The sequence below is a fragment of the Pelodiscus sinensis genome, chromosome 9, assembly GCF_052426305.1.
Source record: "Pelodiscus sinensis isolate ZL-2025 chromosome 9, ASM5242630v1, whole genome shotgun sequence".
NCBI classification, from domain to species: domain Eukaryota; kingdom Metazoa; phylum Chordata; order Testudines; family Trionychidae; genus Pelodiscus; species Pelodiscus sinensis.
Genome location: NC_143060.1, coordinates 36,059,881 through 36,078,895, shown reverse-complemented (window position 1 = coordinate 36,078,895; position 19,015 = coordinate 36,059,881). Strand labels below are relative to the sequence as shown.

Here is a 19,015-nt window from a genome sequence, read left to right as displayed (position 1 = left end):
GGTAGTTGGTGTCTTTGTTGAGCCTGACACGTAGAGTGTCGATTCTTAGCATGAATGACAGTTCAGAGGATTCCCTTTCAAGTGCAGATTTGAAAGGCTTCTGGAGTAGGATGCAGGTAATTAAGTCGTTGAGACAGTGTCCTTTCTGGTTGAAATGGCAAGAAACTGTTTTTTCTTTGTGATCCTGTCTAATATCTGTTTTGTGGGCATTGATCCTTTGGCGAAGTGTCTGAGACGAAAGTGTCCGTCTGCTATGTACATTGGACAAACGTCTTTTGATGGTACTATGCATCAGAATACATCAGGATCCAGATGCTGAATTTTTTTGGTGGCACTGTTGTTCAGAGGCATGGCAAGCTCCAGATTTATAAGATGCAACAAGACTTGTAATATTATCTGAATAGTTACTAGAAGTTGAGAGACTACAAACAAAAATGGGCTAGATCCAGGAAGATCCACTACCTACAGCAATATGACTAGCGTTTTGTTTGTTTGTTTGTTTGCTAATGTCAAAGGAGTGCATACTACATGTACCCCTGTCTATTATTCACAGGAAGAATTAGGAAGGTTGGGCCCCAACATTGGCTAGACCTGCCAAACTTTTAACCAGATCCTGAAAAGCCCAAGTTAAACTAGCCCAACTGTGACTTGGAAAAACTGACCTGGAATGTTGCATAACGTGCAGATGTCTTGGCTACACCAAACTAAAACGTGCAAGGGCTGCCTGTGGCCCGAATGTCCCGCTGAGGAGAGGGGCGAGACCTCTCGGTGACACACCGCGCGTGTCCCGCCCGAGCCAATCTCCCAGCTCCGCACTCGGCGGCTGCGAGGAAACGCTCCCCCCCGCGGGCAAGGAAACCGGGCGAAGAAGCGCTCGGGGCGCAGCTCTCAGCTGGGGCAGCAAACGGGCCGGAGGGAGGCGGAGTCTCCATCCCAGCGCAGGCCCCGCCCCGTCTCCAATAGCAGGGCCGCTGGGCGCTGATTGACGCGGCCGAGCAGCAGGCCCCGCCCGGGTGCGTGTTGCTCCGAGCGGCTCGCAGCCCCATGGGGTGAAGCGCAGGTTTGTGGCGGCGCGGCTGGGTGCTTCTCTCCTCCTCGCGTTCGGGGCCCCTCGGAGCGGCTCCCGCTGCGGCCCGGGGCAGCTGGCTCCGGATGGCGTAGCTGGGCTGCACGGCGGCGCGCAGGGAAAGTTCTTGTCCGTTTTCTCGGCAGTGGCTGCTGCGGGGCGTCCCGGGTGGAGGTAGGTCCGGGCGAGCTGCAGCCCTGCCCGGGGGTGGGTGCAGGGTATCCTGCGTCCGGGGGGGTGTCGGCCGCGCCGGGGCTGCTCCCCACTTTCCTGGCCCCGCTGCTGCTGCTGCGCGCGGGGGCTCCGGCCGTGCCCCCGCTCCGATCGGGGGTGTGGATGCGCTGCAAGGCGTTGGAGCGGCGGAGCGAGCTCGCCAGTGGGGCGGGTTTAGCCCGGGCGAGCCCTGCGCTGGGAGCCGCTCAGGGATGCCCTGCTGCGCGGCATCTCCCCCCGCGGGGGCGGAAGTAACGCGGCGCGCAGCACTGGGGAGGGTCCCCGCAAGCGCGCGTCTGTCTGTCTGTCTGCTTTGGAGTTGGGTGGCTCTTCAGTGGCTCCGCACTTGTGTCGGGGCCACGCAGGAGAGTCCCAGGGTTCACAGACTCGCCTCCGTTCCCTCCCCTCTCGCGCTGTCTTCCCTCAGAGCGAACTGACTTCGTTGGGATGGATGCACTGGGGTCAGTACTGGCAGGATGTTATCCTCTGACATTTAAGTTGGCCCCCTTGACGTTTTCTGTGGAGACTGTGAACTCAAGACAATGATGACTGGCTTTAGTTGGAGCATATTGTCTTCTGTTAACATTCTTTGCTATTGTGCAAACATTACTATTATTATTGGCATGGTGTGTTGACCAGGGCTGTTTCTGATTCTTGGTAAGGGTGGATATTTAGTAAACAACAATTACCTTTTAAGCAATAGGAGCTGAATTCTCACCCCGGGGGCATCCTATTGATTTTTAATGTGAAGGCATCAACATAAAAGAGCAAATTAGCGGCCTTATATGATTATTTACCACAAACATGGGTCTTGGTGTTTGGTGGTAGAGATTTTTTTATTATTTTTTTAGCATTATCTGGGATTTGTTTACAGTTCAGTGAGGTAACTTAATGATTTGGAAAAAGCATTTAACTTTTTTGTGCTTCTCTTTCCCCCCCCATAGGTAAAAAGATGATAGGAATGGTCACCAGCTGGGTGGCATAGGATGTCCACCACATGTGTGGGATATAGATCAATTCATTAATGTTTGTAAAGAATCAAAGATGCTGTAGATGGGGGAATGTTTACAAGTGAAAAGCACTGTATTTGAAAAAAAATGGAGCTGTGAGGCAGGTAGTTTTCCTATTGAAGGTGACAGGTGTTCTAGTGCAAATTCCTTTGTTTTACAGATCCTGCCTGTTCAAGAAAGCTACAGAAGTTAGAGTAAATGAGTGATTATATAAAGGCATCAAGTCAAATTCACGACTGATATAAACCGGCGCTTCATCATGCCAGCAGTGAGTTTGGCTTATGAACTTTCTAGTGTAGAATTGCAGTGTATAATTTCGCAATGTTTAGTGTAATGGAAGATAAAACAAATACCAGTGGTGTGTTATTTTGGTAGAATTTCATTGATGTGCTCCAGAAAAAAGATGTTGACATGTGGGATTTATTGCTGCATATATTTTGCCTTGGAAGTACTGCAGTTCAGCCAGATTTGTAATTGTATATTACTTGCATAAATAACAACAAAGAAAGTCATATGGCCAATTAAAGGACAGTTAAATGCAAGTGACAAAGTTATCGAACCTTTCACAATTTCAGCTTCACATATAGTTGCAAAGTTATGTCACTTGAAATTGATCAGCCTTAAGAATGGTTGTGGTTGTTCTCAAAATAGCAAAAATCTGGCTCGCTTTTTAGATATTAAGGGTGTTTCAAGTATTAGTTGAGGCATAGAGGTGTACACAATGCCATTTTCCCTTTTTGTCCTTGAATTTACTTTCCACGGTAAATGCTATTATGTTTATCAAAATGACATTATTTCAATGCCTTTAGCTCTATAAGTAATGATTATTAATTCATTTACACTTTTCTGTGTATAATTTTATTTTCCAGTAGGCATAAATATAATTAACTTTTACTAGAAAGTATTTTGATATGACACTTTTCTTGCCTCCAGATAACCATTGCAATCTGTTGTTTAATAAAATTAAACTAGATAATTCCCCTCCCTCCTACTCAGTAATAAGTACTCACCTCACCTCCAACTATATTTACCTTTCTGGCTAGTGCTGAGGCTTGGATATGAGGACAAGCTGGCTGAAACTCAAGCTAGATAAGATCAGGAAATGCTAACTGACTGTGTAAATAGCAGAAGAAATGCTGGAGATGACAATTGGTCCCTTGATTGAGGAAGTGTGCCCACTTTTTGTTACTAATGTCCCTAGCCCCAGGGTCTGATTAGACTATGAGTTGGAAGGCTCCCATAGCAGCAATACCCAGGATTGCTTTTAGGAAGCACATATCTTAGAAGTTGAATTACCCAGTGACTACAACCAGCGCTGTGTGTGTGTGTGTGTACACACTCACTGTGGGGGTGTGTGTGCATGTACACACTCATTTCTTTAGTAGCACTTTCTGCAAAAAGCACCTTACTCCAGTGTTCCTCCTGAATTCCTGATACTGATTGGTTTTAATTAGAGCTGTATAGAAAACTTGTAAAAATATTCTCAGAACAAGTTTTCGTGGAAAAATACATTTTTTTTAGAACAACTTTCACTTAACCTTTTAAATTGTAGATGGGTTGGATCCTGGCTACCAGAGAGTTTGACTCTCTTTCTGGAAGATACTGCAGCTCTTGAAATCTGCTGAGTTGTATGAACTAAAAACTCCTTGGTTTAATCAGGAGGGGTTTGGAGTTAGGCTGTTTGTTTCAGTGAAGATATAGCATCTAGACTTGATGATGATCTCTTGAGGTCCCTTCCAGCAATACACTTGTATGATTTCAGTTCTGGAATTTGCTTCCCTTAGTTGTTTGCTTAAACCCAAATTTGCTAGTCTTGTGGTCACACTTCAGTCTCCTCTCAGGCTTTTTCTGGGAAAGTGGTGTTAAATGTGTGATACGTGAATCCCCTCCCAACTAGGACTCTTTTATCTTCTTATTTAGCTTTTGGACGTATATACAGAACTTCAGATAGTCAGACAATTTAAAAATACGTTTCTATGTACATAATCATTCTTTTTTTCTTTTAACAAACATAACTTTAGCATCATAAGAACCTAAGGACTACACAGTGGGCTACCCTATAGTTCATCTTTCCTAGTATCCTATCTCTGATGGCCCATAGCAGAGCTTCAAGGGAGTGTACAGAATAGGACAGTTGTGGAGTGATCCATTTCTGGTAGTCATAGTCTGGATCATAGGGGTTGTGTCCCTGATCATCTTGGCTTATAGCCATTAATAGACCTGTCCTTCATGATCTTATCCTGGTTTTTTTTAACCTATTATACTTTTGGCCATCAAAACATTCCCATGGTGATACGTTTCTGCATTGTACTTTCCCCACACTTGCTCTTGTTTCTATTAAATGTGCTGCCAGTTAATTTTACTTGGTGACCTCTAGCTCTGCTGTTGTGTGAAAGGGTAAATAACAATTCTCTATTCACTTTCTTCATACCATTCATGACTTTATAGATTTCTATCATATCGCTTCCCTTAGTCACCTGCTTTCTAAGTTGAACAGCTCTAATCTTTTTTTTTTTTTCCTTTCCCATTTCCTTGTCATGCCAAAACATCCTTTAAACATCAATATTATCAAGTGATACCCAGCTCTGAGGAAGTGTTTAAGTTAATTGCAAAACCAGCAGGGGGAACACCAAACATTGTATTCATGTAGGCTCTTCTAATTGCAATTAGTTAAATTTGGGGTTTGTACTTCTAATAGTGTTTCTTCAAAGGTAAATTGTAAACCACATTGTAAAACCATGGTGCTTTAGCTTGTTGTGCTTTTTAAAAACGTTTATTTTATTTCTGCAGACTAAATTCAGCCGTGGCATAGCTGGCATATTGACCACTGATTTCAATGAGAGTTGTGCCTGTGTAAATTGTGCCAAAGTTCAACTTAGTTCAAATTCTACGGTTTGCCTAAGACGCATAAGTGAAATTGCTACTTAAAAATGTTTCATAGTTAGCATTCAGGCATTTACAATCAATTATTAAATGTATTCAACCTGAGCAATAGTATGAACAAACTTTTAGGGTACGTCTAGACTACAGGCTTTTATCGACAGAGGCTTTGTTGACAGGTACTGTCAACAAAGCCTCTGTCGAAAAAGAGCATCTAGACTACAGCCAGTTCTGTCGACAAAGCGAGCTGCTTTTTCGACAGTCTAGATGCTCTATTTGAAAAAGCACAGTGTGGATGGAGTAACGCCTATTTTCGGCATAACTCTGTCGAAAAAAGGCATTATTCTTTGTAGAATGAGGTTTACCGCTGTCGTCAAAACTGCCAGGTTCTGTTGACTTACTGTCGACAGAACTTGGCAGTAGCGTAGACGCAGGTATAGTTTTGTTGACAAAATCCACTTTTGTTGACAAAACCCTGTAGTCTAGACACACCCTTACAGTGTTAGAGCTGAAGTTGTCAGAATTTCCCCTGCATGTCACCAGGGAACTGTAGCTCCCTCAAAACCATGCTCACTATTTAAGATTGCCCTAAGACTTTTGCTATTGAAGGGAATATTTTTAGATATGAAAGCTCACCATTCATATTTCATGGAATTGTTAATGTCCTTGACCATTGTTTGCTTATTTTATCAAATGTCAAACAGAAATGATTTTCCATTTTGGTCCCTACAGTAGTCTGCTTATTATTTTATTCTGAGGTACTTGCTAAACAGATATATATTTGATGGTCACATGTTTGCTACATTCATCCCTTACTGTTTATTAGTATAGGTTAGTGAAACTTGGTGCAGCCAACTGGCAAAGGCTTGGAAAAAATTGAAATCAATGGAGCTTTTACAAATATTTTTCTAGTACTTTTATAATGTTTTATTTAATAATTTGGTTGCCAAATAAATATTTAACTTAAATAGGTTATCTAGGTGCATATAACCTAACCAGAGTACACACAATTTCTGTGGGCTGCAGATTAGAAATATCTTTAGTGTGTTTTGATATTGACCTGTAATGCTGAAAGCTGTCTGTATACAGTAAATATGGGATTATTTCTTCCATAGCACTGATATGTATGAAGATTAAACGTACACTAGCTTTTAACAGCATTAGTAGTACATTTGTAGCTAAGCCTACTTTAATCTATTAAGAAGCAGTAAAGTGGAAATTGCTTTTATTCCATAACCATGGAAAGCCATCAGAAGTGATGGTTGTGTGGTAGAGCAGCATTGAAACAGTAGCAATTTCTCTGTTTCTGGCCTAACTGAAACATATGAACACAACTCTCAAAAGTCCTTTGAGATATGGACATTGGAGTAGTTTCTTGGTCTCTTTTCCATCCCAAAATTTCTTCTTTTTTTTTCTCTTGGGGGAAATAAGCAAAATTTTAAATTAATCATGTGGTGTTGTTTTGCAAGGGTCTTGTGTTTTGCTGCGTGCAGCGTCTCTGATTTGTAAAGTTCACCGGAGTGGACTTTTATAGTCCTGAGAGAGAAACTTTTGTAATTAGTACGTTGTATGCTAGTTTGATAGCATTTATAATGAATTAAATTGTTTTGTCTTGCGAAACTGATATATCAGTATTGTTTTACAGGTGTGACTGCTACTTCTAAATGAACTGTTTTGAATTTTTTTTGACATTGCCTAAATTCATTCACTTCAATAAAAGTGTTTCTTAGTTGTAAGTGTCTAACTTAAGTTATACTGGTGACCCAAATTGGCTTTTGTGTAATTATAACAGTATGTCACAAGATATGGAAAAAAATTCAACTGAGAGAGGAATCCCATTTTAAGTGGGTGCTTCTGTGACCTTGAAAGACTGGTTTAGATTCCAGGAGAATGGCTTATCTGAAGGTCATGAGATGAAGATGGTTAAATTTAGGACTAACATACATAGGTTGTTTTTCTGTGGGCAAAGGGAGTGGGGGCAATGTAATTTTTATGATGATGAGGAAAAAATAGAAAGTCATTTAACGCTTAAGCTCTGTTTTCCGCATGCCTATACATTTCCCATTGAAAACAGGTGGGATCTTTGTGTGCACCAGGAGCAATAAAGGCTTTTGTCATGTCCAACATTCTTACCTCATGCCATGTATTTGCTAAAAAAGCAGGGCTTTCTTTAAGCATGTTAAAATCTCATTATCTGGCTAATAGTATAGTCAATACAATTTGTATTGACTATACAATTAGTGAATAAGCGCCACTGTGTAGAGCTGCAGTGGGGGGGTAGCTCCAGGAGCTGACTCCAGCCAGGAATGAGCTCTTGCTGCCTTTGGAGACACCTGCTGCTGGGCTCTTACTACATTTAAAATGCAGAGGTGCAGTGATCAGCACTAGCTGGGACTGCTCGGTCCTGGCTTGCACTGAGAATAGCAGCCCCTGTTCGTGGTGGACAGCCTTGGTTGTCATGAACAAAGGTTGCTTGGTGACATCAGCTCCTGTCCACAGGGGAGGGAGGCAGCTCCCCATTGGGACCCCTGTGGACAGTTGCTGCTTTGCAGCAGCATCCCCAATCCTCTGTCCCCCCTCCCAGCATCGGCTCCTGTCCCCACAGTGAGCACGGGGGGAGGAGGAAACTGCTTGAGTCCCTGCTCATCCCATGCTCCCTGTGACATTTCAAAAGCAGAAGTGCCTGCAGTAGGAATGGCACGAGTGGGGACTGAAGGAGTATTAGGGACAATAAGATCTCTGGAAGGGTTTGTGTGATCTGCAGCTACCATGCTTAGATGGACCATATTTTTGACAGAGATATCACTACTGAACCACAGCACATCATGGACTCTATTGAGGATACACTTGCAGATGCAGATCCAGAGAGGATTCATCCTAAAATCCAAGATCTCATTGATGCAGTGCCAGAGACTCAGAAGACCTCTTCCCAAAAATTATGCTCAGAGGACCAACCTGAATCTTAGTAGAAACCAACTTGTGTAATAAATATGATGTGCTATATTTAAACAACTTGGGTACCATCAGGGTTCTACCCTATGGGGCTAGTCTCCCTCCACCACCTCCACTTTTAATCTTCATGCCTGATGCTAAAATGGGGGTTCTCTGAGTTTATATGCTCTGTACTGTTCCTTTCTCTGAAATACACAAACATACGGCCACCATTCAACCTTTCCAGGTCCCATTTCAACAGCATTTACAGTGGTGCTTATTGCTCCATCTCTCTTCTGTGAATAGCCCACCTCTTCCACCTGTACAAGAGAGCATTATCATAAGGATTAAAAATGAGAGGTTTGAAAGGAAAGCATTCCTTGTAGGAGCAGATACAGGAAAGAAAAATGCTTTTCTGACTCAGTTTTATTAATGCCTTCCTTCAGCTTTGAGCAAACTTCAGTTCTCTTGAGGTAACGCATCCAACTCCATGTTAGACTTTTCAAAAAGGAAAGGGATTTTAAGGTGTTCATGCATACCTCTCTTTTGATTACGGAAGAATCATTTTTATTTTGTGATTCATTGTATGCTGATCCTTGGGTGTTAGAGAGAACGTAGTGCTCTGTATTGGCATGCTGACTGCACAGCGGCTCAGCTCTGTTAGCATCGCCCATGTAGAGGGACAAGTGCAACTGTTGGCCTTTCCTAGCTGGCCTGTCTTCCTCTCTGCCCTAGCACTGGCAGCCTAGGTAAGAACACAAATATGCAATTAGTAAATTGCTCTCCAGATGTGCTAACTCATCCTTCATTCACCCCTCATCACCACTGGTCCAGCTCTCCTTATACAACCAGGGAAGAATGTTTTTGAAAACATCTTGCAATCTCCAAGCTCACTGAAGACATGGGATGAACTTTGGAAGGGTATTCCAAAATCAGGAAAAAGCAGCATTTTATCACTTTTGTGTAGAGTACAATTCGGACAAGAACTCATTTTCTTTGTCTCCCTTCCATTTCCCCCCATAGCACCTAACGCATTTGCATGATCCAGGGATAGGGGTACTAGCTGTGTGTGAATACCTGACCAGTGTGCATATGAAGAGAAAAAGGACAAGGATTGGTACGTCAATCTTATGTCTGCATCCCTGCAGAGTGAGGGGAAAAAGACAGAGGAGTTGAGAGAGAGTTTCCTTAAGCTGGATACATCAGAGAAAAAGGACAGGGCACTGGCTAGTATTTCACAGGCACAGTTGCTGAGGAGGGTGGAGAGGCAGATGACGCTAGCAGAGAATATGGAGATGTTATGTTGAAGGATTCCACCCCAGCCTACCCGGTTTCTGTAGCCCTTGGAACACTGTTTGCCAGGATACACCCTTCACTTCAACTCCAGGGAACATGCTCTTTGCTCAGAAGTCCTTTCCAGCAAATGACAAAGATCACAGTGCATTCTGGGAGTACCCTTTTACTTTCTTTCACAGGACTCTTGTTCTCCCTATCCCAGCAGTCAATGCTTATTGGCCGAACCCTTAAGAGGTGGTGAGAGAAATCCCAGAATGCAGACAGGTCATTGTATAGTGGGGTATCTGCCTAGAATGCTGAGCACTTAATTTAAAATAGTGCAGGGTCTTGTAGATGCACTGATTTCAAAGGGAGATAATTTAACTGGGTGATAACAGTGTGTTGTGAATGCACTGCTCACACAACAGCTTGTCTGTGTTAAGTGGTCCAGAACAGCAAAACCCACAACAGCGTTCAAGTGTTGACATGCTCTGAATATTTTTGACTTTCTTGAATGAAGGGAGGGATTAGGGTTACACTAGGGATAAACTTGCTCCAGTATACTTGAGAACTGTGGCAGTATTGTATTAATAGCCTTATAGTACTTTGTATTTTAGTTATGACAGGTTAGTTACATTTTGATATACAAAATTGTATTCTAAGTACTTGAGAATGTATGTATGGTGTGTGTGGTGGTTTTTTTTTTTTTTTTTTGGTATGGCCGTTAATTGTTCACGTGAAAAGGCTTAATAATCTTCTCCCATATGCAGCTTGTACTGTGTACTAAGGAAGTCTCCAGAGGTCAGTAGAAATTAGTAGGCTCATAGATAGCCTTCAGTTTTCCCATTCCCTCCCTCTGGCCTTTGCACTCATAACTAATTACATGCTGTTCAGGGCCTTTTGCAGCCCTGTGAATAAATCAGTTTTAAAAAATGTTAATTGAGCTGTTGAAAGTCTTCCTTTTTCCCAAAGAAAAACCAAGTGTTTTCACAAGTTATAGTCAATTGAGTTGAAATATATATGGATTGTGAATCGTGTGGCATATGCAGGTGATACACAGAAATGTGTGTGCTAAATCCTCTTGCGTACTTGTCTGAAACATGCCTTTATTTTCCTATCTTCATTTTTACAAATATCTCATTTCAACTTAAATGTGCTTCTCTGCATGATAAATAAATTACAGTGATTATCTGGCAGACGTTTTGTGGGAGGATAGATGACACCTACTCAAAGGGAAGCACATTTTGACTCATTGTTTTACCAATGTTGCACTATAAGGTCTTCCCCACATATGTGGGAGAAGTTTCTTAACTCATAAATGTGCTTCTGAAGATTTAGAGACTGATTACTGACTGACTGATGGTTATCTTAACTGTATTTTTGCTTGAGTTTCTGCTTTCTTTCTCAAATATGTATTCTAGAGTAAAATTCAGTAAACTCTGCTCCAGAATGGAGCTTTTATCTCTTGATGCATTAAAATGTTTATAAGAACAGCTTTTTTGCCCCTCCCCCTTTTTTTACACAACTGTTTCCTAATAGTTTAACTGCTTATCATTTTTAACTTTCTTTTTTTTTTTTGTAAAAACTGTACACACGTTTTTTTCCTGTCTGGGAATTGTTCTGTGCGCTCACTTGTAAACAGTCGTTCTTTTACTTCCTTAAGAGAACATGACTCCTACCCCAGATTTAAATTGGCCAATGATTAATGTAGATGGTTTTCTGATACAGAGTTTTCCATTAGGGCTTGTCTTAGATAATCTATTGCTGTCTATGGAAAAACAAATTGCATTAAGGAATTGCCTTCGATGAGATCTCAAACCTAGACTCGATCTGGGTGGAGGCAAGGTTCCATCCTGCTGGGGTTCTGTTGCTATGACTGGCCACAAAAAGATGATGCATTAGCCAGGGTTACAGCAAGGGTTCTTGATATGTATGTTTGAGTGGTTTATCATTTTGGCTGAGGGGTGCAGTCAGGGGCTGAGCCAAATAAAACCAAGATTAATGGTACTTGTGTGAGGTAGTTGGCAAGCATTGTATTTGTAGAGTAAGATACTTTAATGCCAGGAAACTTATTCTGTTTCCAATTAGAAACCACAAAAATAAGGTGATTAGGCCAAATAAACGTAACTTTTGAGTGGGGAAAGGTTGTACAGACCTATTCCTTTGAGCCTTCTAATCGTTTTGATGATTTTTAGCTCTGTCCTGCAGATATGTGCTGTAGTAATTGGGGAGTTTTGTTAAGCACTTTTGAAAATGTTACCCAAAATTTGGAGCCTGTTCCATTTTCAGAAACGGCATTGGCTCCTATTGACTAGCATTAGAATTTGACCTCTTGGCTCCCACTGGCATAAGTTATTTTTGAAAATGGGACTTAGGCTCTTAAGTCACTTCGATACTTTTGAAAATGTTACTCTCTATCTAATATATGTCATCATTAGAGGTTTTTGCCTTCCCTTCCACTTCCTCCTATTACCTGAACAGCCATCAGGAAAATATCCAAACAACTTTGTCAGTGCTATTACACAATGAGGGCAGGGAGAATTAGGTTGTTATTCACAGGCTTTTCTGTGTCATTTATCGCCATAATATCTGCGCATTTCACTAATTGAAAAGAACTACTCTTGCCACAGCCCCATGAGATAAGTTAATATTATCTGTCTAGATACTGATACAACCTTAAATCTGTGGTAGAGCTGTGACTAGATCTTGTGAGACACAGTTTAGTGCATTAGACTCAGACCATTAGGCGATCCATCTTGGTCTCTTTTAAAGATGCTGTGATCCATGGTGTCACTGACAGGCTCTTGTCAAAGTAGAAAAGCCCTGATTCAGTATTTGTGAGTGGAGGCAGGGGCGGATATACGGCAGGGCGAACGGGGCGGCTGCCCCGGGCCCCGCGCTTAAAAAAGTCCCGCGCATGCGCTGTGGCACCACTGTGCATGCGCATGGTGTCGCGGCGCATGCACCGTGGCAAAGGGGGGGGCTCCGCGGAGTTATGCTGCCCGGAGCCCCGCAAAACAGTCATCTGCCCCTGAGTGGAGGTTACATATGAGTAGCCTGCCACTGCTCCTTTTTTAAATCAAATTCTAAAGTAATTGCCAAACATTCCCTTCCATAAGAGTCCTGATGCATTTCCACAGTCCCCAGAAATCGATGCCTCATTGTAAAGAGAATTCTGCATGTTCTATCCCGTTCCTCTATGAGGAGATACTTGTGTACTCCTTCTGCTGAGGGGATTTCCTCGTGTATACTTCCCCTTCCACCTGAGGAGAGAGCCACCTATGCTGGAATTTTGTAAAACCTCTCTCCATGTCTTCTCTGATTCTCCTGTAGAGATGTCGTAAATTCTTGTTCCGTGGGTATTGTCCCCTAGTTTCCATAATGAAGAAAACCTGTCTTTACTCTGAATAGTTGCCCTCTTAGCTCACTCTGTAAGAAAAATCTCTAACCTACAAAAAGATAGTTTCTCTCTTCTTCCAGTCTATCCTTTTACATTCAGGCCCTATCCTACATTGGTGATTCAGTCAAAACTCCCACGGTGTCTGGTTCAATGATTTTGCTGTTTTGATGCAAATTCACAATTAAAGTGAATTGATAGCAAAGCTGTGTAGGCTGAAGGGAAACTTGAGTTGAGATTAAGATTGAGAATGGTTGTCTCCCATCCTAATCAGATCTTTGTGCCAAGGATGTGCATTAGTTGGGTACAATTCTAATTTGCTGCTACTTCAGGGCCCTGCAATCAAAAAGGGTGAAATTGTCTCATGCTTTCAGGGACTGATTGTATATGTTGTGTAGCTTTCTGTAATTTAACAGAACATGCTCTAATATACAGATGGGCAATAATTTTTGACTAGGGCCCACTTCAAAAAAAATTTCTGAAGTGGTCCCAGGTTGCCCTGGAAAGGGACGGGGCCAGGACACTCGTGTGCTTCCCCGCCCTTGACACTGATTGGTCTGTGGGTGGGGGAGCATGTGAAGTCTTTGTCCCCCTCCCTGGTCTGAACAGCTGGCTGTTCCCTCTAGGCACCAGTGCCCCTGGCTGTGGGAGACTTCACGTACTTCCCACCCCACCCCCAGGTCAATCAGGAGTTGGGGGCAAGGGGAGCATACAAAGTCTGCCCCTGCCCTGAAAGGTAGTGCCACACGTAGTCACCTGCCAAGCTGGCAGTTTAATCTTAAGTGCCGAACCTCTTGCAGGGCAGGAGGCGCTGCCCACTCCTTGCAGGGCAGGGTGGGAGGAGACTTCATGAACTTCTCCCCCACCCCCAGGCCCTGATTGGCCTGGAGGTGGCGGGGAACACAATCTCCCGCTCCCTCCCCTCCCCTCCAGCTTCTGGTGCTTAGTCAACTGCCAGGTACTCCCCCATTCCTAGGTCATGATTGGTGTGGGGGTGGAGAAGTGGCAGGACATCTGTGGGCTGGATCAGCCCTCTGAGCAGGCCGAATCTGGCCCATGGAGGGCCTTTTGCCCACCCCTGTCCTAATATGTTAGTGTAAAAACAAAACGAAAATGTTAAAACAAAAGTAACCTGGAATAGGGCACGGTTTCTAAGTGGCATAAAGACTCTTCCCTTGGCCCTGTTCCAGTTCCCATAGCCTTTAACTGCGACTTGTTGAAATGTCCCATTACAAGCACAGCAGCATACGAACTGCTAGGCAAGGCATCAGAATAAATTTTTCCTTGAGCTTTTGATATGTCAGGATGTTTAACTTTATTACTGTTTATTCCCTGATAATGAAACTGCTTTGGTGTTTATAAATCAGAAGCAGTCTCCTTTATGATTTCTGAATAAATTACTGTTCTGCACAGGGGGACTTGCATGCATACCTTGGCTGTAGACATGAAAAAGATTGATGTGCATTTTGAATCCTACAATAATATTTGCTAGTACCTTTCAGCTTGGAGATATGCAAATCATACAGTATTAATATAAACATCATCTAGTATAAAAAAGACATTTCTTGAAAATGGATGTTTAATAAGTTTGGGGTTATACCATTTCTTTCAAAGCCCACGTTAAATGTATTGAATGCTTATGTAACTGAATCTAGCATCTAGATTGGGCATACTTGATTAGGAACAATAGGCTTTTTATTTGTGCAGTACAATACATATTTTCATTGTACAGAGAACCAATGAGAACATAGTTAAACAAGTGAAATGGTTGCCATGTTTAAAACAAACAAAAATGAAAAAGCTTTGGCCTGGGAGGATTTTCTTGGATGTCCTAGAAATTTGGGTTCATGTAGCTATGGCAAAACAACACCAGGACAAATCCTGCAGACTTCTTCCGAGTAGTCCACATTGAAGTCAGTGATTCAGGTGAGCAGGAGTTGGTTCACATTAGTAACCAAAGTATTTGAGCTGTTACAACACGATGGGAGAGTCTTGTGCTGTGGCATTTTGCCTCTTGAAGGTAACAACTGGTTGTGAATGTGGAAGGGCGACAGCATTTAAAAGAATAGTGATAGAGATGCAGCCGTTTTAGTCTGGTGTAGCTGAAACGAAAGACAGGACTATGTAGCACTTTAAAGACTAACAAGATGGTTTATTAGGTGATGAGCTTTCGTAGGCCAGACCCACTTCCTCAGATCAATATGTGGAAGAAAATCGGCACAACCATATATACCAAAGTGATACAATTAAAAAAAAAAAGTGAACGCGTGTGAAATTGACAAATCAAATTTTAGAACAGAGTGGGCTGAGATTGATGGTTGGGTGATTCTTTATGATTTGGACCCATGACCAAGAAACACTGGATACATTACACAGAGACCTTAACTACCTACACCCCACCATCAGTCTCAGCCTGGACCATTCTACATGAGAGATCCATTTCTTGGACACCACAGTGTAAATCACCAATGACAAATTAGACACCACACTCTACAGAAAACCCACCGACTCATACAGTTACCTACATGCCTCCAGCTCCCATCCAGAACACACCATACGATCTGTCGTCTATAGCCAAGCCCTTAGATACAATCGCATCTGCTCTAATCCCACTGACAGAGACCAGACACTTCAGGATCTCGACCAAGCATTTATAAACTTCAATTACCCACCCGGAGAAATAAAAAAACAAATTGAAAGAGCCAGACAAATATCCAGAAACCATCTACTTCAAGACAGACCCAGGAAAACCAACAATAGAACACCACTTGTCATCACCTATAGCCCGCAACTTAAACCGTCCAACGCATTATCAATAAACTACAACTTATACTGGAACAGGATACTACACTCCAAGAGGCTCTGGGAGACAGAGCCATAGTCTCCTATAGACAACCACCTAACCTCAGGATGATTCTTACCAACAACCACAGGACATGTCACACTAATACCAACTCAGGAACTTTCCCTTGCAACAAACCCCAGTGCCAGCTTTGTCACATTTACTCTGCTGACACCATTATTGGACCTAACCATGCCAGTTACAAGATTAAGAACACATATTCCTGTTCATCCAGAAATATAATTTATGCCATCATGTTCCTAAGGTGTCCGTCTGCTATGTACATTGGACAAACGTCTCAGACACTGCCAAAGAATCAATGCACACAAAACAGACATAAGACACTCTCAGAGAGAAAGCTGTTGCCTGCCATTTCAGTCAGACTGATCATTCACTTCATGATCTTAAAACATGCATATTGCTTCAAAGAGATTTTAACTCCAGACTTCAACGAGAAGCTCCAGAATTGTCATTCATGCTTAAATTTGACACTCTATGTATGGGTTTAAACAAAGACTCTAATTATCTCACTCATTACAAAGATAGCTTCCCCAATTATCACCCCTAATGTCACTACCTCACAGAAACTTACCCCCACCCTGTTCTAAAATTTGATTTGTCAATTTCACATGCGTTCACTTTTTTTTAATTGTATCACTTTGGTATACAGGGAGTCCCCGGTTACGTACAAGATAGGGACTGTAGGTTTGTTCTTAAGTTGAATTTGTATGTAAGTCAGAACTGGTACATATTGTAGGGGAAACTCTAGCCAAACATTTCTCCAGAGCTCAGTTTTATTCTCCCACACCTCACTTCCCTCAGTCCTTTATTCTCAAGCTGAGGTGTCTGCTGAAAAAAGCCGCTCCGCGTCTCCCTGGTCTGCTGGGAGGGGGGGGGGGGGCGCTAGCTTCGCGTCTCCCTGGTCTGCTGGAGGGAAGCAGCTAGTGCGGGGTTGCCTCTCCCCGTTTGTAAGTAGGGATCTGATGTAAGTCGGATCCATGTAACCCGGGGACTGCCTGTATATGGTTGTGCCGATTTTCTTCCACATATTGATCTTAGGAAGTGGGTCTGGCCCACGAAAGCTAATAAACCATCATGTTAGTCTTTAGAGTGCTACATAGTTCTGTCTTTTGTTTCAGCATTTAAAAGAATCTGTTGTAATGAGGAAAAGATGAAGAGGTGTGGAAGCTATCCTTTGGCCAGTGACAGAAAAGGCTACGCAAGAAAGATGTTAGGGTTGGAATAGATTTAAAGCAAAGTAAGGACATACATGTGAAGGGGAGGATATAACTGCAGAAACAGGTGGTGACATTTGGGGAAAGGGCTTAGAGGAACAGAAATAAAAGGAAAAATTGGAGCATTAAGGGAAAGACCTGCTTAACAATGAGTATGTCCAGCTCTCATGCAATGCAAATACAAAGTAGGAAACGGAAGCACTCCAGAAACGTTCTGTGGCATTATGCAGACACATTTATTGCTGTGCTGAGCTTAGAGAAAAGAATAATGGGGAGAAGTCTCTTACAGAATTAGAAGAGTTAGGAATAAAGATGGAGGGAGAAAAGTTGCTAAGAGGAATAGGATACGGTAATCATTTAGCTAAAATACAGAAGCAGACCAAATAAAAGTGTGCATGGGTAGTCAATACACAGCGCTTTGCAGTCTCTGTTAGTGAGACCAGGAAGTCTCCTATGAGAAAGACCTGTTTAAGTAAGTACTGTACATTGTCTGTCTGCCTGTCTGAAGCAGGATGCTTTAACTTCTGAAATCCCTGAGCAAATTTTAGTATTAAAACTGATTTTTCTGACAGACTTTATGCTGGCATAGAAGAAGATATGTTTAAAGTCTTCCATGAGAAGACTGGGAATTCTGGGGAAATAGGACTTTTCGATACTTATAAAGAAACAAATATGAATTCAGCAAATGTAAAGGTAGCAACATTGCTGAGATATTGTAGTCAATTGTCTGATTAACTGCTCTAGGAATATTTACTTTGTGTCATTTTAGGAGAACCGCAATATCTTGCTTTTCTACAGCACATTTTGTTGTCCAGAGGTCTTGGACCCCTTTTAGTAGTCCATGTTGAAGCTGCAAATTCTGCCATTGAATGTTTCATAACATCTTCTTCCTCAGTAGGCTTCTTTAGTCATACTTTTGATTTACATTCATGTGGCCTTGCTCTCAAAAGTAGCTATCCAGGTGCACCCTCTTGGAAATGTCTCTTGCCTCAGCTCTACTTAGATTTGTATTTGCTACTGTAGCTGGACCATTTAGGTTCCTGTTTTTTGTGTACTTTTTCACGTCTTAATTCAAAGTAGTCATCCCTCCCACTTAGTGGGCTGTCTGTTCTTTGTGCTTTGCTAAACCACCAGACTTTCACATGTTAATTTTGCTGACAGTAGGTTTCAACCTGCAGATGGATTCCTATGTTTTCCTTTAGAGTTTAAACAGAGAGGGTCCATCATTTTAAAAATAATTTGCTCAATGGTCATTCTGTTCTTTCTATCTAATCTATCTATCTTATCTCAATATCTCAATTATGGATTTTTGACAACACCAGTCTGTCAAGGACTTCCAAAAAGAATGTGTATAAACACTGGCATGCAAATGTTATTAAACATGCTGACCCAAATGAGTCCCTGGTATAACTCCTTTGAAGCATTTCTCTATTTTGAGATACCCTTTTATAAGATGCTGTGCTAGATATTCGTGTTATCTTTTCAGCCCCAGAAAATGGCTTCATTTTCTTTTTCTAAAAAATATCTCCAGAGTTTACATCTTTGGTAGGTGTCAGAGCTGTTTTTAGTCAGGTTAAAGAAATAGCAGCTGGAAATCCATGTGATAGTCTAAACCAGAGCTACTCAACTTTGGAAGCCCTGGGGGCCACAATACTCACAGTGCATGCCAAGGGCCGCAACTTAAGTGTGTTTGCATATATATGCAAATAGCTTCTGTCACACTGACAGGCATGGATACAGGAATGACAGGAATACAGAGATTAAGCCGCAGCACTGGACCCAAACATGGCCAGCGTAAACCAGCCAGCACCTCTGACTCTGGCCGCAAGGCTAGCAGCCAGCACTTCCCACAATGCCCTGGCACCCCCAGCACCTTCTCCCTTGGGGCTAGAAACTCTGACACCCTGTACCCATCTGTTCCAGCCAGCCTGTCCGCTTGAGTCTTTCAGTGCTCACCCCGCCTGGGAGATGCCTTGCCATTGTGGAGCGTGTTCCCAGTGGAGGCCATGTTCAAAGGATCCCACCCACGGGCCAAATGTTGAGCTCCGCATAAATCCAAACCGCACCGCAGGCCGCAAATAAACAGGCTGTGGGCTGCATGTAGTTCACAGGCCGTGTTGAGTAGCCCTGGTCTAAACCTTTTTCCTATTTTCATAAAGTGTTGTC

General features: G+C 42.5%; 1 protein-coding gene across 10 annotated transcripts in view; it reads left to right on the top strand.

The window, feature by feature from the left end:
* The first annotated feature begins 920 nt into the window (after positions 1-920).
* TGFBR3 (transforming growth factor beta receptor 3) overlaps positions 921-19,015 on the top strand; it is a 192,987-nt gene continuing 174,892 nt past the window's right edge. For 4 of the 10 annotated variants that reach the window (XM_075936517.2, XM_006137321.5, XM_075936523.2 and 1 more), the window contains exons 1-2: positions 1,070-1,240; positions 2,450-2,557. The gene's annotated coding sequence lies outside the window, so the exon portion shown is untranslated. The other 6 variants (XM_075936518.2, XM_075936514.2, XM_075936519.2 and 3 more) reach the window with 4 other exon arrangements.